The sequence below is a fragment of the Phascolarctos cinereus genome, unplaced genomic scaffold (assembly GCF_003287225.1).
Source record: "Phascolarctos cinereus isolate Bilbo 61053 unplaced genomic scaffold, phaCin_HiC Scaffold_9;HRSCAF=440, whole genome shotgun sequence".
NCBI lineage: Eukaryota > Metazoa > Chordata > Mammalia > Diprotodontia > Phascolarctidae > Phascolarctos > Phascolarctos cinereus.
The window spans coordinates 7,665,366-7,689,987 of NW_027556402.1; the positions used below are offsets into that span (position 1 = coordinate 7,665,366).

At 37.4% G+C, this 24,622-nt stretch overlaps 1 protein-coding gene across 1 annotated transcript in view; it reads right to left on the reverse strand.

Moving 5' to 3' along the window:
- PRDM5 (PR/SET domain 5) overlaps window positions 1-24,622 on the reverse strand; it is a 181,208-nt gene that overhangs the window by 16,356 nt on the left and 140,230 nt on the right.

Consider the following 24,622-nt stretch of genomic DNA (forward strand, 5'->3'; position numbering starts at 1 on the left):
GAGGTCTCCTGGCTCCAAATCCACCATTCTTTGGACTTCTCCATACTTCCTCTCATCTTGTGAGATAGAGGACACAGGGACAGAATGCTGCATTTGGCAAGGTGAAGAGCTGAGTTCTACTTCAGTCTCTGGGACTTACTAGTTGAGTGACCTTCAACAAGTCACTTAACCTACTCCATCTTCAGTTTCTTCAACTGTAGGGAAATAATAGCATCTTCTTCAAGGGGTTTGTTAATTTTTTTTTAGGATAAAATAAGATATTAGTACAGTGCTTTTCATACCTTTAAATGTAAATGTTGCCTGGCCTGCTATTACTATTATTAATTTTCATCATCATCACATATATATACATATATATACATACACACACATTTATATATACATATATATACATACACACACATTTATATATATATATATACATATATATATATATATATAAAATCATGAAAAGTAACTTTGAATAAGTCTACAGGATAATCAGAGAGGGAAAAACTATTCAGGTTTTTTTTTTATCTAAAGGGCTAATTTTCACAAATTTAGAATCACAGAATCAGAAGAGAGGTCATGGGTTCTAGCTCAACCATTTCCTAGAAACACAAGTTTCCAAGTTACAGAATAACTTACAAATAACTTACTTATTTACTTACATATAAGTTACACAAGGGACTCTGGACCTTTTTGGTGTCATGAACCTCTTTGGCAGAGTAGTTATGACCATGCCTCTCCCCCTTTCTAAATGTTTTTAACGAACAAAATAAGATACACAGAATTACAAAGTTAGCCAAAGGTTAGTGATCATGAAAATGTGCTTCTTTTTTCCATCCAAGTTCACTTAGGTCCAGAAATCTACAAACAGACCCCTTTGTTTCCCAGATTAAGTATCTGTGTCTGTTAATATATCTAACAAATAGTCATTGAGCCACATCATTGAAAATCCAACCCATTCAATTTATCCTGACTTTAATCTCTAAAGTTTCATCCATCTTTAAGTTAATTATCCTGACTCTATTAGGTTAGGGTATTTTAAAAATTATTGAAATGCAAAAAAAGACACAGATATCAACAGAATAAATTCAGTATTTTTAATGCCCCTTTCTCAGAATTCAAAAAATCTAATAGAAACATAAAAATAAAAAGAGAGAAAAATAAACAAACTGTTGGAGAATTTAGAGTTGATACAGTAAAGTATATATAAATTTTGTATCATCAATGGTGCTTTTACAAAAAGGATGCAGAGAAATGATGAAGTGTAATGGGAGACTGGAGCATATATAGATTCCCTATGTGGAAAAGGGTAGGAAGACTTCCCAGTAGAGTTGAGATGACATATAATGGAATTGCCTCAATGAGACTTAAGCATGTTTAGGCATTGTGTAAGTGGTTCCAGTTTTCTATCTACTTGATGGATATCAGTATTTCTGGCTAAAATTATGGGGCCAGAAGTGAATGGCCTTAGTCAGCCCTAGGCACCTTTGCTCTCTTGTTTGAATCTATGTTCTTAGTTTGAACAACACCAGGCAAAAAGTCAGTCTTAGGAGGGAAGAAGCCTTAAGGTTTCTCTATCAGAAGCTGGCGTGTGGCCCAAACTGACCTGGGTTCCCTGCCTTAGTATTTGTTTGCCTGTTTGTTTTCCATTCTAGTTGAAATACATCAGAAGCAATGACTTTGTGAATTTTGAATAGTCAGAAATGTAAGTGACCTGAGATATGAAAGTCTGTGAATTGAGAAGTCAGAGTCCATGTTAAATTTTGCAGCCAGCTCAGTATTAAGGGAGCAAGAAATGACCTTTGGGATCCAAGCCAGTGGAGACAGGATTCATTTAGCAGTGATGCTGCATTTTGATGTGAACTGGGTGAGACCAGGGCTACGCAAGACTGTGCTAAGAATGAGCCTAATCTCTCCAGAGACAATGGTGATATAGAGAAGAAAGTATCAGTGAGGTTTTAGAGGGAAATATTTCTGCTTTGTTCTTCACATATCTATCCTTTTGTGAAAACTAATAGATGTTAGCTGGTTATATGTAACTGGGGTGTTAATCATGGAGGCAAAAAATGGGGGGGGACACACTTGGAATGAAAGCTGAAGTCAATAGTATTAATGAAAAGACATTACCTCGTCAGGAGTACCTAAAAGAAACCTGAGGGGAAGATGTAACAAACTGATTTTGGTAGACGATGCCAGAGAATACTTACAACATAAATATATGTTGTTGTTTTTTAAAACTAAATATATTTAAGCTTTAGAAACAGGTGGCACAATAGATATGTCTGGCCTGGAGCCAGGAAGGCATGAGTTAAAATCTAACCTCTCCTATCCATGTGACCTTGAGCAAGTCACTTAATCTTTGCCTCAATTTTCTCAACTGTTAAATGGGGATAACAGTAGCATCTACTTTCCAGGAGTTAAAAGAATCAAATGACATAATAATTATAAGGGGCTTAACACAGTATCTGGCACATAGTAGGTGCTATACAAATGTTAGCTATCATTATTATTATTATTATTTTCATCATCATCATCATCATCATAATTAAATGTGGTAATTTACACAGGGAATTTAAACGAAAGATATGGACCAAAATTAATGAAAAACAACTATCAAACACCAAGCTCCGTGCTAAGCACTGAGGAAATAAATACAACAGAGAGACAGCTGGGTGATACAGTGGATATATTGTTGGGCCAGTAATCATGAAGACCTGAGTTCCAATCTGGTCTCAGAAACTTTCTAGCTGTGTGATCCGGGGCAAGTCACTTAACCTCTGCCTTAGTTTCATCAGCCATAAAATAGAGATAATAATAACACCTACACGCCAGTGCCTCTCTTGTTGGAAGGATCAAATAAGACGATATTTCTAAGTGCTTAGTGCAGCACCTGGGACAGAGGTGCTTAATAAATGCTTCTTTCTTTCCTTCTTCCCTCCTTCCCTCCCTCCCTTCCTCCTTTCCTTCCTTCTTTCTTTCTTTCCTTCCTTCCCTCTTTCCCTCCTTCCTTCTTCCCTCCATCCCTTCCTCCCACTATTCTTCTCTTCCTTCCTGTTCCTGTCCTCAAAGGACTTATATTCTAAAAAGAAGAAACAACACAAAGAGGGATATGGTAGCTATGGAAAGATGAAGTCACAGGGATGATGAGTAGAACTTCTAAAAAGTAGAAGCAGCGTGAGTCTACCAAGACACGCTCCAAGCATACATATTTCATGTCTTGTACAATTGCAAACTAGGCTATCGTAAAGTAATAAAGATCACCTACAATAACTACAGGGGTGTTCTGCTTCTGGTTATTGTGTCAAAATACGATACCTTCTAGATTAATTTACAAATTGAGTGCAACACGGACCAAACCACCAAAACCTATTCATAGAACTGGATGAGATGAGAACAAAACTCATTTGGAGAAATAACTGTAAAATCTCACAACCTTGTGGATTGTTTTTAAAAGACGCCAGTGTTCATGAGATTAGCATGCCCATACTTGAAATTATAATATTAAAGTAGCAATACTTAAAACTACGTGGTAATGTATCATAATAGAAAATGAGATAAGTGAAATAGTTCTAATAAACTGAAGAACCCAAGTTACTTGGGAAAGGACTCTATATTTGATAAGTCCTACTGGGGGAAAGAATGCAGTTTGACAGATATTTTATTTTGATCAATATCCTGCTTTGTATACCACAATGAGCTCAAAATGGATATGTAGTGTGACTATTAAAAACACAGTAAAAGCATAAACAAAATGGGTGAAAACCAAATTAATTACTTCACTGATGTAGCTAGGGGAAAAATTCTTACTCAAACAAAGGCAATCACAAAAGATAAGATAAATAACTTTTTGATTTCATGATATTGAAAAGCTTTTCTCCAAAGTCAATGATTCAGAAATGGTGGGAAACTGTGACAAATAGGGGAGTGGATAGGGACAAAAACCAGAGAAACATAATTGCAACAAATACCATTGGCAAAAAATAATTTGCACCAAATATCTTTGGTAAATCTCTAAAATCTTTATATGTAGGAAAATAATACAAATATATAAGATCAAAGCCAAATGGATAAGTGGGCAAAAGATATTAACAACATGTTCTCAAAACAACAATTACACATTATTAATATCTGTGAAAGAATCTCCAAATCCCTAATGAAAAACAAATATGAAAGCAAAGATCCCATATTTTACCTGACACCTGGTAAATTGGCAAAGTGACAAAAGATGTAAATACTTAATGTTGTAAGGGTAGAAAAAGGCAAGCATACTAATATTGATATGTTGGGAAGTGTTCCACAAATTCTGGAAAGCAATTTGGGAATCGTGCTATGGCAGTGCCTAAAATGTCCATACCCTTTGACCCAGAGATAACATTCATAGGACATAAATACCAAGAAGGTCGAAGAAAGAAAGGCCCTATGTGTGCCACATGTGTGTGTATCTGATAATAAAGAAATAGAAACAAAGTGATGTCCAATGGTGGAGAAATGGATAAATAAATTACAGTACATTAATAGATAATAATAGATAGACTTGCTGTGTTTGGCCCTATGGGCATAATCAAACCCAAAGGTGAAAGTTGCTGAACGGATTCAGCTGTATCTAAGGAAAACTCCTCAGGTGTTAGTAGAGCTATCCCAAAGACGAATTGGCTGCCTTTATGAGTAGTGGTTTTTCTTCCTATATAGATCCTCAAACAAAATTGAATAATGTTGTTGGGGATGCTTTCAAGATGGTTCTGGTACAAGTTCAGGTTGGACTGGATGGCCTCTGGGATCGTTTTCACTTGAAATTCTCAAATTCATTGAAGATTCTAATGTCAGATTCTTAGGTCTCTTGTAGTTAACCTTCTATATTATGGGCATTAGGGGTGTGGAGCACTTTGATCTGGAAAATCTGTATAAAATTTTTTGATCCTTCCTTCATGTCAGAGATGCCTGAATTTTTCTTTTTTTTTCTTTTATGGGGTGTTGACAGTATTTTATTGTAAAAATTTGAGTTGATATTATATAATACTATAGAAATATTTTGTGCATTTATAAGTTTAAACTTTTTTCTGCATTATCTACTGGCTTTTGCATGTCATCTACAGCTTCCACAAAACTTCCCCAGAATTCCCATTTAATTTCTTAGGCTGACCCATAATATGTTGAAGCCATGATGAGGAAAGTTGCAATATGGATAGGATAACTATATCCATTCTTCTCTGTTATTAAAGGGGAACTGGGCCTGCTTCAAGGCTGACCAAAGGAGGATGAGAGTGAGGAGAAAAAGCATAGCACAATTTTAATAGTAAGGGAGTGTGAAAGCCCCAGTGAGATTGATTGAGCAAGCCTGGTGAGGCTGGCTTTGACTCTTACTGACCAATGTAGCAGCTAGGGGAAAGGCAGAGACAATACTTAGTTACATTATAACCTCTGTCATGACACCTGCACACTTCCTATAGGCTATGAGCGTGTAGTCATATTTCTCCACAATTGAGACCTCCATGAGTCTCCCCACAGACAGATCCTTACAAATGAATTATTTTTCAGTTAAATTTTTAAACCCAATCTATCAATTCATTCCCAGTATATTAACTTCCTTTATTCCCATTTCCCAGTGCTTAAAATAGAGGCAGACTGTAATTTATCAAAGATGTTTTGAGCATGATTTATAAAGAAAGTCTTGTTTTAGGATGAAAGATGAAGTCTAGGAGAGCAGAACTGACTTCATTAGCTTGGCTGAACAGAATGATTGGTCCCTGATTAACTGTGCTTTTGCACAATAACATAGCATAACTGACAAAAAGATTGTCCCTCATTATTATTACCCAGGAACCATTATTATAAAATGGACAGCAATCTTCTATGTGTCCTGTTATCATTCAGAGGTAGAATTAATCAGGAGCCAAGTCATTCTGTCTTCCATCAACCAAAGGCAGGACCATATAGTAGGAAAGGTGTATTTAGTACCATATACTCTGTTGTGTCATTTAAAAAATAGAGTACTGCTAAGTTCAAATGCTTCTTTCCTCTAACATAAACTTCATTAATAAATCTCCATTTAAAAAATTTAAAATACCTACATAATGTTTTTTTTTAAATAGATAAGCATAATTTTGGAAGGATGTAAGAATGCCTTAAAAATTGACACATAGGTACAGCCGTCCTTATATAGTTAAAGCTAATTAATTAATAAGCATCTCTTTGTGTCAGGAACTGAGCAAGGTACTGGGGAAACAGATAAAAGTGAAATAGTGCCTTCCTGTCTTCAAGGACTTTACAATCTAGGATGAGGAGATATGTGCATAGTTATATGCAAAATGTATGTTTTACAAGATAATGTTGTAGAGAAGACATTGGGCAGCTGGGAGAATGAATAAAGAAAGGCTTTAACATTTGAATTTAGCCTTGAAGAAAAATGTCTTTTCTAAGACAGAGATATGTAGAGAGTGTATTCCAGACATAGGGAGACAGCCAAGGCAAGGGCACAGAGCCTGGTAGATCAGAGAACACCATATTTGTAGCAGTAAGAAGGTCAATTCGTGTGTGTGTGTGTGTGTGTGTGTGTGTGTGTGTGTGTGTGTGTGTGTGAATCAATCAATTAACAAGCATTTATTTAGTACCTACCATGTGCCCGGCAATGTGCTTGACACTGGAGATCACTGTGGATACAAAGATAAATATGAAACATTTCCTGCCCTCAAAGATCTTACATTCTGATGCAGGAGACACCATGTACATAAATAGCTATATACAAGATAGTGATGTGTGAAAAGGCTGGTAAGGTAAGATAGGCCAGCTTGTTAAAGGGCATTAAAGCCAACAAAAAGAATTCATATATCTGATTCTATAGGTAATAGGGAGCCACTAGAGTTTATCGAGTAGGGGAGTGACATGATCAGTCCTACACTTCAGGATAATCCCTTTGGCAGCTCCGTGACAGGATGCTGTGATCAAATGCTTTGAAAATATAATCAACCTACTTCAAGTACAGTAGAACACTGTATTCTTGTCATCTGTACTGTTTGATGGTAAAGATGGTGGCTACTTTGGAACACAAAAGACTGCCTATTCCCTACTACATCTTCATTGAAGACACTCTGAATTTTTATGTAGATTATACTCAAAAGAATAGGAAATGGAATGGACTTGTGATTTCACTAGTATAGGGAACTTTGAGAAGCAGGAACCCCCCCCCCCGCACTACCTCCCCACACCCCAATGTAGGAATTCTCTGCCATTTATAATCTTAGAGAGTTTCCTAAAGTACTTGAGAGGTTAATTGACATTTTATTGTAGTTGGGAGAGTAGGCCAGATGGTGATGTAGTTTTCTTGGTTGCTTTTTAATTTGTGGCAGGGATGGGGACGGGGCAGGAATTAACACAGTCTTTGCTATCTTCTGCTACTTCCAATTCCTTTCCTTTTGATAACTTCATACATTATCCTTCAAAACACACAATTGTGTCATCTCCAGCATAGATCTCTTCTGTATTCATTTGATCTAGTCTAATTGTGTTCCATTGTAATACTTCTACTGCCTCAATAAGAATACCTACAACTATGATCTTAGAGTTAGATGAAGTCACTTCACCTTTTTGATGGTGAAAATGTTTATGTGCTTTATAACTATGAATATGGGGAGGTGAACCTTTTAACTAACTGAAATATGGAGGAAATCATAAAAGACAAAATAGATTATTATGATTGTGTAATATATTATTTTGCATGAATGAAAGCAACACAGAATATGAAGAAAATAAATAGATTGCAAAAATCTTTGCCTTAATATCTCTGACAAATGCTGACATTCAAATTCTATTTGATATTGAAACTAATACATAATGAGCCATGCTCTGATGAATGTCATCAAAAATAATATAAAGTCATTTCATTGAATTTTTAAAGAAAAAAGTATAAATTGTCAATAATTACTTGTAGAAGAGTTCAGAGTCATTAATCATCAATGTAGTAGTACATACATTAACTCTGAAGTATACCTCCTCAAAAATGGGCATATCAAAGTGGCAAAGATGGTAATAGATGATGAAATTCAATTCTGACAGACCTGTGGGAAAACAGGCATTAAATTCACAGCTGGAGAACCTGTGAATTATTTTAACCACTTTGGAAACCTATAAGGAATTATACAACAAAACATTAGAAATATTAATTTTCTTTGATCTGGGTATACCACTTTGACTTTTATAGTCTAAGAGGGCAAGTGAGAAGAAGGAAAAAAAAACACTTTTTTGTAAAAAAATATATATATTTATAGCAGCACTATGTATGACAGTAAGAGAAAACAAAATAAAACAAACTCAGACTAGAAAAAAGCATACAGTACGCACCCAATGATTAGCGAACGGAAAATAAACTGCAGTATACAAATACAACGGAATATTACCGTGCTCTAACAATGAGGTTTGCCAATTGGTGATAGATTGTTGACATAAAATCATGACAACCTTGAAACAAAGACAAAAATATAAAAGCACCCCTTTATCCTGCGCTACCCCTTCTATTTATGCTGTAATGGTGGCACAGTAATGGGAAAATGGGAACAGAGAGTGCCAAAATACACAGTTTTTAGGACATTTATAAATTTTAACTTGACTATTGGTACTTTAATTCAGAAATCTTTGTCTAATAACCAGCAAGTAGGTATGTTACTGGAGAAACAGAATGATATGAATCTTGTCATTGGCAGTATAAATAAAATTCTAAAACAAGTTGCAGTTAAATGAAAGAATGGGATATAGGTTCTCCTCGAAAAAAGAAAATATATTTTTGTGGCCAAAGGGAATAAAAATGTCATTTCTTCTGTCCATTATCCATTTTACATAATCAAGACTTCATTGGAACAGGCAATTACATACATACTTTTTTTCTCATTTGTATTTCTTCTAGATTTGTACTAATTTAGATCTTAGCCCTAACAAGTCAATGATCTCGCTATTCAAAAGCAGCTTATTCAGAGTACTAATGTAATTAGTAATGAGTTATCTCTTTTATATTAAAATATGTTCAGTCTCATGTTTGGTGATGCTATTCAGTTCTCACCATTTCCAATGCTCAAACTTTCTTTTCTCAAAGTAACTGTTCAAGATATATAGGCATGAAGCTTCTGTAGAGTGCACCAGTTTTTAGCCTCTCTCATTTCTTTTCTCTGATTCTTCTTTACACATTTCACTATCATCCTTGACACTCACTTTTGTATTGAAGATACAAAATATCAACTATTGATATTGACTATTGGTATACAAATTAAAATAAAATCCTACTTAACATGTTACAATAGTATATCTAAAAAAGGTATCCACTTTGACCAATTTATACCAGGAATGCATGGATAGTTCAACATTAGGAAAACAACTAACATGACCGTGGGAAACTAATTTGGCAGGAGTTTTATGGCTTGCCTGATGTTTGTGATCAAAGATTTGTCAAATATTGTGATCTCCACTGAGAAATCTTTCAGGGATCTTGAAATGATTTTGATGTGTGAGTAGGAGGCATCTTGTTCAAAGAGTTCAAGAGAATGGTCATGCCATTCTCTGCAAAATCAGATGCTTTTAAAATACAAAGTGTGATCTTGTATTCCCCACACCTTATAGTCAATTGTGTGATATTAAATATGCTGTTGTTGTTTGTCTTTCATTCTTGAAGAGGACCAGGACATCAGGGAGTTCATGACAAGACTTTCAATTGACTTTGATTTGAGTTAGAAAGGGCTGCACAAGGTCACCAGCTTCACTTTCTCCTCCAGAGCCATCTGAGTCCAGCAGCAAGCTATAGATCAGGATGACTGGAGGTGGCCCCAGATGTAGTGGGAGACCTTAGCCTTAAACATGTGGTCTACTGTGGAATATTGCTAAATATTCCAAAATATTTCCAAAATATTCAGAAAAAAATCCAGAAAGGCTAAAGAAGAAAAAAGTCAAGTATTTTTTTTTCTCTTTTAAAAGTAATGAATACAACTTTGAAGGGTAAAACCATAGTCCTTCTTCCTTTTAATGTCATTCTTTTTATTCTTTTCTTATGCCATATTATTCTTTATGTCTATGTATTTCCATTCCCAATCAGTTATTTTCTCTCTTTTTTATTTAGTGAGATTTGCTACTGTGGATTCAATGTTTGTTTGTTTCTTCATTCTACCAATAATTTCTATCATGCAGGCCATAAGTTCTGGTCTCATATTTCTTATTCTTATTCAATATTCAGGAATATTTTGCTGTGGTTTCATGGTCTCTTGGAAATCCACAGGTTTTCTGTTTCATCATGTATTGAATCATTTCAATTTTTCTTGAAATCCTTATTCATGATGCCTGAAATTTTACTTAATCTATAGGCCATACTCCCTTCTGTTATGACTGTCTTTCCTGTTGATTTATCTGCTTTTGTTCAATATCTTTGATTTCTGCCATACCCCTTGAGACTTTTGGTAATAGCAATGTTTTTTCCTCATTCTCATCTATTGCTCATTTCTGACTCTATCCCTTTTGGTGAAAGTTTCCCTGGGGGATTGATCTCAAAGCATTTCATCCTCCAATGCAGAGCAATTCAGTTTACCAGCCTCAGTGTTAACTTCAAGAGATTTCTTGGGGGATGGTACTAGCCTCAGCTAGCTTTTGGTCTCTTTCACTCAGGTTTTAGTGCCACATAGCACCTCCTCCCCACAAACGTTGCCCCTGTTTCCTCTGTTTTCCAGTTCTCTGACTCAGTGTTACAGAATAATGACACACTAAGATTGCAGCCTGAACAAATTTCTGAGTTTGGAGTTTAGATCACCATGGCAGTGGAAAGGAGGAGGAGGAATCAGGGTGTGGGCTAAGGTTTTGTTGCAAGCCCATCGGTCATCTTGTGTAACTTTGCTACAGGGAACATGATGGGTGGTAGGGAAGGAGGTGCTGAGTAAACTCAAGCAAGGGGTTAAGAATGATTGGCCTTTGCCGTTCATAGAACTTTTGCCTTAAGTTCTTAGTGTCCTAGACCATGGAAACAGCTGAACTTATTATCTCTGGTACATAATTCCTACTTTGGAAAGGTTTGAGAGTTCAAAAGGATTGGAGAAAATTTCTAGTCCTCTACCTTGGTGGTCATGTGATCTGGAAGCCCAAAACTATCATGGGCCTTCAATACATCTCCCTTTGTTATTTGGCAAAATGTTTGAGGTAATGTTAGGCTTTATTCATCCCTCATGCCAAAAGTCCTGCAAGCCTTCCAGATAATGCCCTGAAGCTGTAGTATTCAAAGGGCTATTGAAGTTCGAGATGCTGGCAAAGAACTGAACCCCCACACAACATTTCTTAAAGTCCACACAATCCATCTGTGCCATAAATTTGGTGTTCCCTCAGGAAATTGATTCCAACCCAAAGTTTTACCTTGAAAGGCGCCATGTCATAAGCCCCGGCAACTTCTATTTTAGAGGAAACGTTTCTTCTAGGTCACCACTCTTATTCTAGGTTACTATTATTTGAAAGTGAAGTTTGTTTGGATCAGGAAAATTAACTTTATATGTATGAGATAAACTGGCTTCAAGATCTGCAACCTTTTAAAACACTGGTTTGTCTCTAAGACCTCTCTAAATGAAAGCAGGAACACTGGTAGGTATGTGGGGTCCTTCATCACCATCTTCCCACGTCAGCTTGCTTGCCAATCTTAGCATTATTGCGATCATTAAAGTTAGGAAGCCAACACTACCTGGTCTGAGCATGAACTCCAAAATGGCTTTTCTCAGGTTCTATTGGCTTTGGAATTCAGGCAGATAGCAGGAAGCTCCATAAGATTTTACAAACAAGTTTCTGTTATAAATCAGTGTCGCCTTTGGCAGCCAATTCTTTCTACGTGTCAGGTATGGGGTTACTGACTATGATGTTTTTAAAAATGTTTTGTTCTCTTTTTGTATGGTGACTGAGTAATACAGATGAACATTTTTTTTTGTTGTTGGCTAGGAAATGGGGTTAAGTGACTTGCCCAGGGTCACACAGCTAGTAAGTGTTATGTGTCTGAGGCTGGATTTGAACTCAGGTCCTCCTGAATCCAGGACCAGTGCTCTATCCACTGCACCACCTAGCTGCCCGCAGACGAACATTTTTGATGAAATGGTTAAAAATTGTCTCTATGCCTTTGGCATCTTCTCACACCTTCATATGTCTTATGAAACAGTCCTTCGATGACAGAAGAGACATAGCGTAGAATTCAAATTGAAGAAAAATTTCCTTGAGATTAAGAACCCTTATTTTCATTATTTTGGTGCCAGTAACAGTCCCTCTACATCATATAATATTTATTTAACATCACATTGGACTTAGTATCAGATGGCCTCTGCAAAATCAAAAGACAGTGTTACGAGAAATGTTGGAAGTCATAAGGTAGCCTCCTCATAGCTTAGAAACTCCTTGGAATGAGCACTATTTACCATGTTGTCTCTGTATCTCCAGCACCTACTACAGCATTTAGCACAGAGCAGATTCATAATAAATGTTTGTTGGTTTGGGCTAAATTGGGTGGCACTGGTCTGGACTAAACAAGATTTTTTTCTAGGCACCTCGTTCTGATTTGTTTAGGATCCCAATAACCAATACTCTCAGAAGGCTGGGCAAATGGAGACTCCCACAGTCCAATGGCTCTCATATCTCATTAGTGTGAATATGCCTTCCAAATTTAGGGAAGACAGAGGGTACCAGGATGCCTACGGAAGGGAGCATTGGTCAAGGTCAGACATGGAACAGGTAAAAACTTCTTTCTTGATCACCATTGAGTTCAGGTTCCTGATTGGCCACTGAACTTCCAGACTAGGTGAAATGGGGAGATCTAGTCTTAAATGAAATAAAATAATAAAATAAAAACAAATTTCAAATTAATCAGGGGATTAAATATAAAGATTGGTTTCTAGATTTCAAAGTCTAGAGGCAGTATGGTTTAATGATTAGAGTGCTGGATTTGAAGACAAGGAAAATTGGGTTCAAATATTGCCCCCAATATTTCACATCTCTGTGACCTGGAAAAGCTATTCAACACCTATGAGCCTCAGTTTCTTCATCTGTACAATGAGGAGGTCATACTAGGTGGCCTTTGAAATATTTTCTAGCTCTAAATCAATGGTTTAATGATCTATAGCCCCTTTTTCTAAATAATATGTACATAATAATGGGAAAGGGAAGGTCAGATATGAAACAACACATTACAACATCAGAGGTCTTATAACTCCTTGTATAGGTCCATTTTCTCCCAGTGTATGTAGAACCAGTTGTAAACAATCAAAATGTACAAAGAACTTCCCACTAATGAGCATCCTCCTGCTGCATATGTCTACCGTATCCCTTGCTTATTTTTATAGTTGGTGTGATCTTTCAACATATGACAAAACACACCCATGGCCTAGTAAACAATGCACCTAAAAATTATAACTTTCAGGAAGACTACGGAGCACTGTATAAATATGAAAAGCCAGTCTTGATCCAACCTATCCCTAATCAGCTTTGCATTGTCACTAATGGAAACCGCATTCTCTATAAACTATGAACATGAGTCACATAAGCCACATATAGAAAGACAACAATAAACACCATCAGTAGAATGCCTTTTAAAAATACACAAGTGGCACACAGATCCTGTAAATAGAAGCAGAAGAAACTCTGAGCTGCTCTTAAAGGAACTTCTCGGTCTAGGACCATGGGATAATGTGGTTTACCCAAAGGACTGGGCAACTGGGAAGGCTTGTCATAATCATAAACATGTTAGAAGACTTGGTTTGTCATAAAAAAGGATGAGAATCTGAGGCTTCTTACATGACAAATGAGAGGGGAAAACCAGGAAGGAAGGGCTACAAAACCCTAACACACTGAAAGATCTCCTTAGGTGATGGGAGCAGGTCCGGTGAACTTTCTGGAATGATAAACAACGCCGTCAGGCTGAAGTAAAATCATTCTTCATAATTTTCTTATTCATTGACTCATCTGATAGAATCTGTGGGATTTTAGAGTCCTCATAGTCATACCCAATGACAGAATCTTCTCTACAACATCTGTATTGGCTCTGGGTTCAAAGGATTTCCATGGTCTGACACAATGGAGAATACTCACAGTTGGCTTGTTGGCAGAGACTTTATTGAAGAAAATATATAGAGAGAGTGATGTTAGCTAAGCCACTTCTAGATGGTCCTAAATGACTGCTGCTGCTTTGTCCACGTCCCTATCCAGTCTGTTATGTGTGCCAGACTCACCAGTGCTAGGAATCTGCTTGACCCATACTTGGACAGAGCAAAGAGACCTGTCCCTGTGTGTGAGTTATGCATGTGTGTGTGTGTTTGTATGACTGAAACAGGGTCTTTAGGCAAAGGCTCACATGTAAAGGGAACTGGCCCTAGTTCAGTCTGCTCTAGGTGGTTATTAAATGTATGAGAGTATTTTCTCCACCCTGGGGTCAAGTATCAAGCAATTTCCTTTGATCTGCTGATATGTATTGATCTGGGGAAGCCAAAACAGCTTCTGGCCCAGAGCTACTTTCTCCAAAGGAAAAACCATTGAATGTGGATTTATAAGACTTGAGTTCAAATTCCAGTTTTGCAACTTACTACCTATGTGAGGTGGGGGAAGACATTACATCTCTGGACTTCAATTCTTCTTCTGTAAAATGAGACATTAGGGCTAGACAATTGTGGGGCCATTCTAGATTTTAATCTTAGAGCTTAGTCAAGCATAAAAGATACCTAGGTCATCTGCTGTACCCTGGGCCACTGCCAGTAATCTTGACTTTAGGCCTACCCCTGTACTTCAAAACTCAGAAAGAGAGAGTGAGGCTTATGACTTTGTGCAATCCTGCCTCACTTAAATCCAGTTCATGTGCCAGTGAAGACTTCAAACATCACACTGTGATGTCATTACTCCTCTGTGAAAATGAAGGATGAAACAACATTTGACTTCTCTCTATCCTTAGAACTACCAACCTAATTCAAGATTTTTAGTTTTTTCTTTTCAGTTTGGTCAGTCAAGTCAGGGAGGTAGTGGAAGGGAACTATTACTTTAAAATGCTGGTTACTTGAAATAAAACTATTAAGCTATTTTTTTAAAGAACAGATTTGACCATATTTTTACCCTAGAGAACAAACTTCAACAGCTGCCCATTGCTTCTAGAATTGGTTTAGCATTTACAGCCTTTCGTACTCTTGCCCCAATATCATTGCATACTTGTTCAACATTATTTCTCTGGCACACTCTACAATCTAAACAAAATAGTCTTCTCCTTGTTCCTCGCCAAACCACTACATCTCTTTGATTTTGCCTGGCATTCTCACATGTATGGGAATGTATTCCCTCCTCACCTCCCTCTCAAAGAATTCTTCTCTGAAGAAGCAACTTCCTTTAAAATCCACTACCTTTCATACACAAAGTCTTTTATGGAACCCCTCAACAGCCTCTCCTTTCAAATGATCTTGAACTTGATTATTTTCTACTTATTTGTACTCATTCGCTTTAAATTTATGTATATGAATGTATGTATATGTATCATACATAACAATGTCTAATATATACTATATAATAATGTATATGATATATAGTAAATATGTATAAATATATGGCCATATGTAAATAAATAAGCACAGTTTGTGTTTCTGTGTATGTGTATATTCACTATATATGCTGTTGTCATGCCCCCCTTAGAATGTAAACAGCTTGCTGATGGGGAGTTCTATTTACTGAACTTGTCTTACTAGCATTTGGCCCAGTGCTTGGCTTTTACATAATATTCCTAAATCTTTATTGGTTGATTGATTGAGTGAGTGAGTAAATAAAATTTAAAAAGAGGTGAATTTAGAACTGATGTCAGGAAAATACTCCTAACTTTAGTGCTCTTTAAAAGTGGAATGGGCTGTCTTGACAGATGGTAGATTCCTCTCTTTGGAGGGCTTTATTGAGAGACTGGACGACCCCTTATTGAGTATATTCCAGTGGAGATTCCTTTTGTGTATAGGCTGGGTGAGATGGTTACTGAGGTCCCTTCTATCTCTTAGATTTGTGATTTTGAATTCATGATTCTGTGAAGAGTTCTGCTGGTATGACCTTTGCATATGAGGTTAAAATGCCAGAATCCAAAGAGTTTTCAGGAAGTGGGAGCTGGTGATCAGGTCGTGCTGACAACAAAATTAGTTTGTGAAACACCTCAAGATCCTTAAATGAAAGGTACTGTTAGAGCAAAAAGAGTTATTATGGAGGCTGCCTGTATAGAGAGCCATTTGTCCAGTGAAAGTCAGCCATAAAGAAAAAGACGTGACCTCATAAAAGAAAACCAGACCTATGAGTAGGGAGAGTTTATATCATGGAAAATAAACACTTCTTGGTAAAAATGCCTCAATTAATCTTGCCTGAAGATCTAGGTGAAAATGACAGTAAGATGTTGGAATGACAGTATGATGGAAAAATGACGGGAAGGTGCAATGACAGTGTCGTGAAAATGACTCAAAGGTATAACAGTATCATGGGAAAATAACAGTAAAAATTCTCCCTGCACACACTTTTATTCACTCAGGTTATATTAATTTAGTGAGGAGAAATATATTTAGATATTCTTTATCAAGCTAATTACAAATGTCCTGATTGCCAATGGAAATGCATCATAAATGCGCAGGGTCAACCTATTGCAATTTTGAAAGCCCTAATCATTAAGATATTTTTCCTTTAACATCTATTCCATAGAGACATGGCAAACAGAAAAGAAAAGAAAATTGTAAAGGTATGAACAAGGGGAAATAAATTATTTTTTTTAAATCACAATGGATGTTCATGAGGATATAAAATTCCATTTGTTAGAGGATCCCAGAGCTGTAGATTCAAGGCAGAATAGTAGAATCAAATCAGTTTTCATCACATTAGTGAGATGAGAGAGAAGCAATACTGAAAAAGTGACTAATCAGTTCGAGAGGCTGGTTATTAATCTGAGCACCATTTCCACCATTTTCTCTTTAGAATGTATGAAAAAATCTTCACCACTGATATAATCATAAGCTGCCCTATGCTCATCCCCATCTCCATCCCCATCCATACCTCCACCTTTCATTTCCACCTTATCCATAAGAAAAGGGTGTGTGTGTGTATGTGTGTGTGTGTCTGTGTGTGTGTGTGTGTATGTGTGTGTGTGTGTGTGTGTGTGTGTGTGTAGGAAGATGATGACATAAGATCAGATCATGGGTTTTAAAACTAGAAGAGAATATAGATGTATGATATACATTATACATATAATATGTGTGCATATGTGTGTATACATGTACAGTGATTTCTAAGGAGATCATAGTTGTAATACAAAGGGTAGTTTGTTAACAAAAGATTGGGCCTTCAGAAGGGATAATGGAAGAGTAGGGAAAAGTGGGGTAAGGATACCTAATCAAAGGGGCTGACATGGATGGGTAGGAAGCATCAGGTCAAGAGAGACTTAAGTTTATTTTTTTTTAATTAGAGGAACCTAGTCTAGGAGATCAATGGCATGTTGTAGATAGTTACCTTTGTTTTAATAAAAAATATTGAACAAAAATTCCTGATGTTTCCATTATGGACAAGATAGAAAAATGTATATTAATTAGACTAGATCATTACATAAATTTCAAAGTAGTTGAATGTCCAGATCCGATATAAGCCATTAATGGATTAATGGCAGCTTGGAAGGTAATCTCTACTGGAGGGCTCCCTCGATCTTTCTTTGATCTGTGCCTTTCCTGTATTTTAAACAATGATGAAGACAAAGGCATAGGGAGTCTCCTTTATCAACTCTATCAGCAGCTCAGAGCTGACCGGCCTATCTGGCACACTGAAGGAATGAGTCCATATACAAAAAGACTCAAACACGGTTACAATATGGAGATGAATTAAATTTGATGGAATTCAATAGAGATAAGGTCAAATTTTTACACTTGGGTCCAATCAACCCCAATATTTAATAATATGATGAAACAACCAAGAAAATTCATGAAACCTTTATGCTGCATCAAGAGAGAAGAAGTGTTTAGAATTTGCTGGGTGAGCATCTCACTCTACTCAAGATAAGGGCATCCTAAGGGTAGGATTTAGTTTATAATGCCATATTTTGGGGAGGAGATTGAGATAAAATGGAGAGCTCTCACAGAAAGGTAACTAGAATAGTGGAGGGCCATATGAGGTTGAATGAATTTGACATACTTAACCTGGAGAAGTCAAGAATGGGGAGAGGGGAGGGACAAAAGGGGCATGGTAGCTGCTCCTCTGTACTTGGCTGGCTTTCATGTGGAAAAGGGCCCAAGGGAGATTTAAGTTTGATGCTAGGAGGAAAAATCTTAAAAATCATAGCTTTCCGAAAGTGGAAAAGGTTACTTCAGGAGGGAGTGGATTCTTCTTTTTGAAAGTCTTCAAGCAAAGGTTGGGTGACCACTAGCAAAGCATGGAAGGAATTTTTTATTCAGGTATGGTAGGGTGGACTTCTTCCAGCCCTTATATTCCTCAACTCTGTGATTCTACCCTAAGTTGCTTCAGTATGTACACAATAAAAGAAGACTTATGAAAATCTATATTGATTACATTCCAAGCTCCATTTGAGATTCAATTCTAATACCACCTTCTAAAGGAAACCTTTGCTGATTGTTCCAAGTATTAATGGTGTCTTTCCTCCAATTATTTTGCTCATCTGTATAATGGGGATAATACTAGCACCTATTCTCAGGGTTTCAGTGAGGATTAAATGAGATAATAATTGTAAAGCACTTAATACAGTGTCTGGCACATAGTAAATGTTACTTATTATTTGCTGTCAGTCATTAAAAAACATATAAGCATCTAGTACCAGGAGCTATATTAGGTTCTAGGGGATCTGAAGAAGGGTAAAAGACAGTCCCTCTTCTCTTGGGGAGCTCAAAGTCTAATGGGGAGAAAGCATGCAAAGACCCTGCATAAACAAGCTACACACAGGGTCACTTGGAAAGAAGCACAAGAGGGAAGGCTATGGAATTAAGAGGGCTTGGGAACAGCTTCCTCCAGAAGGTGTGACTTTAGCTGGGTTTGAAGGAAGCCCAGGAAGCCAAATGGCAGAGACAATGAGGGACACCATTGCAGGTATGCTATTATTGTTGTCACTGAGTTGTTTCTCACTCGTGTCTGACTCTTCATGATCCCATTTGGGGTTTTCTTGGCAAAGATACTAGATTAGTTTGCAGTTTCTTCTCTACCTCATTTTACACATGAGGAACTGAGGCCAACAGGGTTAAGTGACTTGCCCAGGATCCCACAGCTAGTGTCTGAGGCCAGATTTGAACTCAGGAAGATAAGTCTTCCTGACTCCAGGCCCAGTGCACCATCTACTACACCATATAACTGCCCCCCAAATTTTAAATTGCAAGTGTTGTAAATATTGTAATATAGTTAGTTACTCGTTTCTCAGTCACATCCAATTCTTTTTCAGAGGGTTTTCTTGACAAAGAAACTGAAGTTGTTTCCCATTTCCTTCTCCAGCTCATTTTATAGATGAGGAAACTGAGGTGAACAGGATTAAGTGACTTAACCCAGGGTCATGTAGCTGATAAGTGCCTAAGGTTAGGTCTTCCTAACTCCAGGCCTAGCACTATATCCACTGCACCACCTAGCTGCCCAGTTCCAGGCCTGGGGGACAGCATATGCTGTTTCCTCCCCAACAGAATGTTAGGTACTTGAAGGTAGAAACTAGTTTATTTTTCTCTTTGTAGCAGCATCGGCATCTAGCACAATGCCTGGCATATACTAGGTTCTTAATAAAGACTTTGAATTGAATTGAACTGTCACATTACACAGGCAGGTAGACAAGCAGCAGGTATTTATTAAGCACCAATTCTGAGCTAGACACTGTGCTAGGTGCTAGGGAGATAAATAGAAGGGAAAACAAAGGTAGCCCCTGTTCTCAAGGAGCTTCTATATTAAGAGGAAGGCGTGGATGTTGTCATATGAAGGGAGATCCAATCTAATTCATGGGATCTACGTTCTGAATTTTAACAATCAACAAGGAACTGAATTCATGACAGTTTTTCCTTCTGAAATAGTATACTTGGTGACAGAGCAGGGAAATACTTTGTGAGCAAAATTAGAGAGAAAGTTTATACTAAGTTCCTCAGAAGAAAGGTGTTCTATGAATACAAACATCAGCAGAACACAATCTAGTTCCAAATGAAGAGTGCAGCTATTGAGTTATGTGACTTGGAAAATCATAAAAGCTTAACAGAGAGAGTGTGATGTGTTTGCTTAATTCGTTCACAGTGACAGCCAAGTTCATGTTAGCAGTTGTAAAAAAAAAAAAAGCAAGGAGGGCAAGAGTTTCCACCCTATGAAATATGTGAACGTGCTACAAATGGTGGGAAGACAGCAGTATTGACCAGTCTGTTTCAAACTTCAAAAGTACACCAAGTCTAGTTAAGTCAGCAAGGCTACTATGTTCCAGGAACTATACTAAGCACTAGAGATACAAAGAAAGGCAAAAGGATAGCCCTCCCCCTCAAGAAGTTCCCAATCCAAAGGAGGAAACATTGTGTTCGCAGCTATTTACAAACAAGCTATGCATAAGCTAATTGGAGGTAATCTCAGAGGGAAGGTACATTAGAATGTGAGCTCTTTGAGTCTAGGGACTGTCTTTTTTGTTTGTATCCCTGGTGCTTAGTTAGAGTGCTTTGCACAAAGTGGGCCCTCAATAAATACTTTTTTCATTCCTTCACTCAATCATTCATATTTTTTTTCTTTTACTACAACGTTCTTCTGGTTCTGCTCACTCCATTTTGCATGAATTCATGTAAGTTTTCCCAGATTTTCTGAAACCGTCCGGCTCATTATTTCTTATAGCACAGTAGTATTCCATCACAATCATATACCATAACTTGTTCAGCCATTCCCCAATATATGGGCATCCTTGAAATTTATAATTTTTTTGCTACCATGTAGGAGGGAAAGAAAATTTAAAACTCAAAATTTTAAAATCTTATTGTTTCAAAAATTACATGTAATTGGAAAATAGACATAAAAACTATATATTCATGTATATGAGCTGATAAATAATGAAGTTAGGAAAAGAGCAAAATCAATGACTGCAACTACAATGTAAATAGCTCTGAGACACCACCTCACACCTCTTCGATTGGCTAACAATTAAGAACAATTAAGTGAAAAGGAAGGCTGGCTATTATAAGAACAAGCTTTGACCTAGAGGACACTTAGAAAAACACACCTCCCTCCCTTCATTCCATAGGTCAGGGACTTTTTCTATATTAAATGCAGATTTTGTCAAATATTTTTGATGTACTGATTGATGATTTAGCTAAACTGCTTTTGTCCTCCTTTTAAAAAATCATTGCTGCAGAAGAGGGCTCAATAGGTAGGAAAGTAGGTGAGGGATATATGTGAAAATCAATGTTTTGTAATAGCATTAATAGAAAATCAAAGAAAACCAAAAGAAATGGCATTGATAATTTCATATTTTAAAAAAAGGGAAAAGAAGACTTTGGATTTTTTTTTCATATTTATTAGAGTAGTATGACCTAGCCATGAGCACCAAGTGTGATTGAGATGGGCCAAGTATGCACCAAGGAACTTTGTGCTGGACGTGATATAATGTCAAAAGCAGTAAAGGAATATTCTGAAGGGTGTCTCAGGAAGGTGAAGGTGCCAAAGAAATGAAGAAAAAAAAACTTGAATAACAATTTAAAATTTTTGAAAAATGAGTCATCCACAGAACATCATATGCCTGCTTTCTTATCAAGGGTGAAATTTCTCAGTGAATGACTTACATGTGTATCAAGAGTGACTTTTATGGAAATATGAGGAAATAAAAAGCAAATAAATATTTCTTTACAAGCAGACCCCATTTATAGTCACATAGTTTTCTGAAAGGCATAGGGAATACAAGTTCCTACTCTGTTTATTGTCCATTCATTACAAAAACAGTAAGAGGCAATATAGCGTAGTAGAGAGTGAAGTGTCTATAAATTAAAAATGATGATGACAATAATGGCCATGATAATGATAGCGCTGTTTATATAGCTCTTTTTGGAATACTTCACATATATTGTTTCATTCTTCACAACAATGCTGTAAGATAAGTGGTTTTTTTTTTATTAACCCTATTCTAGAAATAAAGAAACAGGTTCAGAGAGCCTAGATGACCTGCTTGTTTTGTGGGGGTATTAAGTATCAGAAAGAGGATTGGAACTGAGATCCTTCTCACTCCATACCCAGAACTCTTTCTGCTTTGTCATGTCGCTCTGCTCTCCTCTGGCTCTCCTTTAGATGCCTGAATAGTCATACTTATAATGCAGGACGTAGCTCCAGTTAATTAATTTCCTTGGTGTGATCTCAGGTAAGGCTTCCCATTGAACTTCTAAGAGAGTTCCCTAAACAGAAGAATGTCTTTAGACAGCAGTTGGTAAAAGTTCCAAGCCCTGAGAGAAAGAAGAAGAAAGGGGAAGGAAGTGACCGGTAAAGAGTCCCCTGTTTCAGATGGATATACAAACATTTTACTTGGACCAAACAAAAACGTCTTTAGGATTCAAGAAGCAGTTTAAAAATCAAAGACCGTATCCTTCCAAGAAGATGTTTTGCTAAGTGTCAAAGAGACTTACAAATTGCTTGGCTCCACGTATCTCAGAATATGTTTGGCAGAAGAGAAGCCTTTGAATTGAGATGTTTTCACATATTTCCTACCCTTGGAAAATATCAAGAGCTCAGGAATGTGCTGCTCTTGGTTATGAACACACATTTTTGCCCTCATTCAAAAGCTGCATTCTTTCCCTTCACCAGTGAATGCCCACTCTCTTCACTGGAAGATTAACTTAGGGAAGACAAGCCTTAGGCTCATAGAATCACAGCTTTGGAGCTGGAAGGCACTTTGTGGTTGTTATTTAGTCCTATCCAAGCCTTCATGGCCCTATTAGGGCTTTTGCTGGCAAAGACACTGGGGTGATTTGCCGTTTCCTTCTCCAGCTCACTTAACAGATGAGAAAACTAAGGCAAACAGGATTAAGTGACTTGCCAACAGTCTCACAGTTAGTCAGTGGCTGAGACTAGATTTGAACTCAGGTCTTCCTTACTCTAGGCCTGGTGCTCTATCCACTGTGCCACCTACCTTCCTTAATTAATGCCTTAATTAATATTAATGCCTTCTCTTTCTTGGTTATCTCCAATTTATTTTTTATATAACTTGTTGGGATGTAGCTGTTTCCATATTGTCTATCCCATTAGACTAAACTCCTGGAACAGGGGCTGCCTTTTGCCTTTCTTTATATTCCCACCACTTAGCATAATGCCTGGCACATGAGTGAGGTATTGATGCATTTTTATTGACGTATGTGTACCATCCCACCCCACAAAATCACAGGTGCCCACTATATGGGCCAGTTTCTCAAAAGCCATTCATTTCTTGAAAGTCTTTGACATTAAAAAGTGCATAGGATATAAGTAGCACAAAGACTATTCTGTCAATAGGCAGACTGATCTACCATGTGATGGGGTTTTCCCAATTTCTCCCCCTTTTCCCCCCACCTTAGCTCAGTTAGTGCAGCTGCTTCCCTGTCCTTGAATGAAGGACAGACCTAAATTCCCAAAAGATTCCTTTCCATCCTGTAGCCTGGAATAAAAGATCATACACTGGTCATTTTAAGACACAAAGGGGTGGTTTGGTAAGCCTGGGCCCCAGGGTTTCAAAACCCATTGTAGCACGAACAGAAAAAAAGGAAAAAAAATTACTTTTGCATGCAACCACCACAGCACTGGCAAAAGCAGTGAAGGGGACAGATGTGTGGGAACTCATTCATGTCTTGCCAATAGGGAAATAGAAACAGCATTCAATATTTTAAAAATTCAAAATCCAGTCATTGAGTCATTTATTACTTGGCAATAAATTGTCCTGCCTGCTGAAGACTACATTCTGGATGGAACAATATTTTTTGGCAAGACATGGTTGGCTGCTTCTACTCCTAAAAACATATGTTAATTCCGTCCTTCTCTGCCCTGGCCACCTGAATGAAAGAAGCCAAGTCAATGCAATAGACAGTGCAAACTAGTAAAGTCTGAACCAACCAAACTGGCAATTTTGCTTTTTTTTTTTCTAACATGTGCACAAACATTCCAAATCAATGGTACGTGTATTCTAGTTGCTCGCCAAAAGCCAGTGTGTGCAGTGACTTTCCAGGGAGTCTGGGAAGAGTACAAAATGAAGTCCATAGGTCTCTTAGTTCAGACCTAGGATTTGAACTGATCTGCAGTTAAGAAAGATTTTGGTGAGCCTGGGAGACTTGGGAACTGAGCACTGCCCCCGCCCCCAACCCATATGGGGAGCCTGCATAATTCTGGCTTCTGTCCTTGCTGTGTTATGTGATAACTTGGGAGTGTCTTCTAAATGCTGTGTGCCTCACTTTCCTTCTCTGTCAAATGAGTTTGGATTAGATGGTCTCGAGGGCTTTGTCTGCCCCTACGTACACGATTCAATGAATTGGGCAAGGTCTGGAGTGGTTCTGCCAGGACATCTGTGGCCTCAAGGCAATGTCAGGTAACAAAATGTTCACTGTCACCACAAGGAAAATAACAACAAAATAAAAGAAGGAACGAAGGAGGCTTAAGAGTGTAACTGCACGCATCTTAATGCCATTCTATGCTTCCTCACTCCAGCCTCAATATCTGT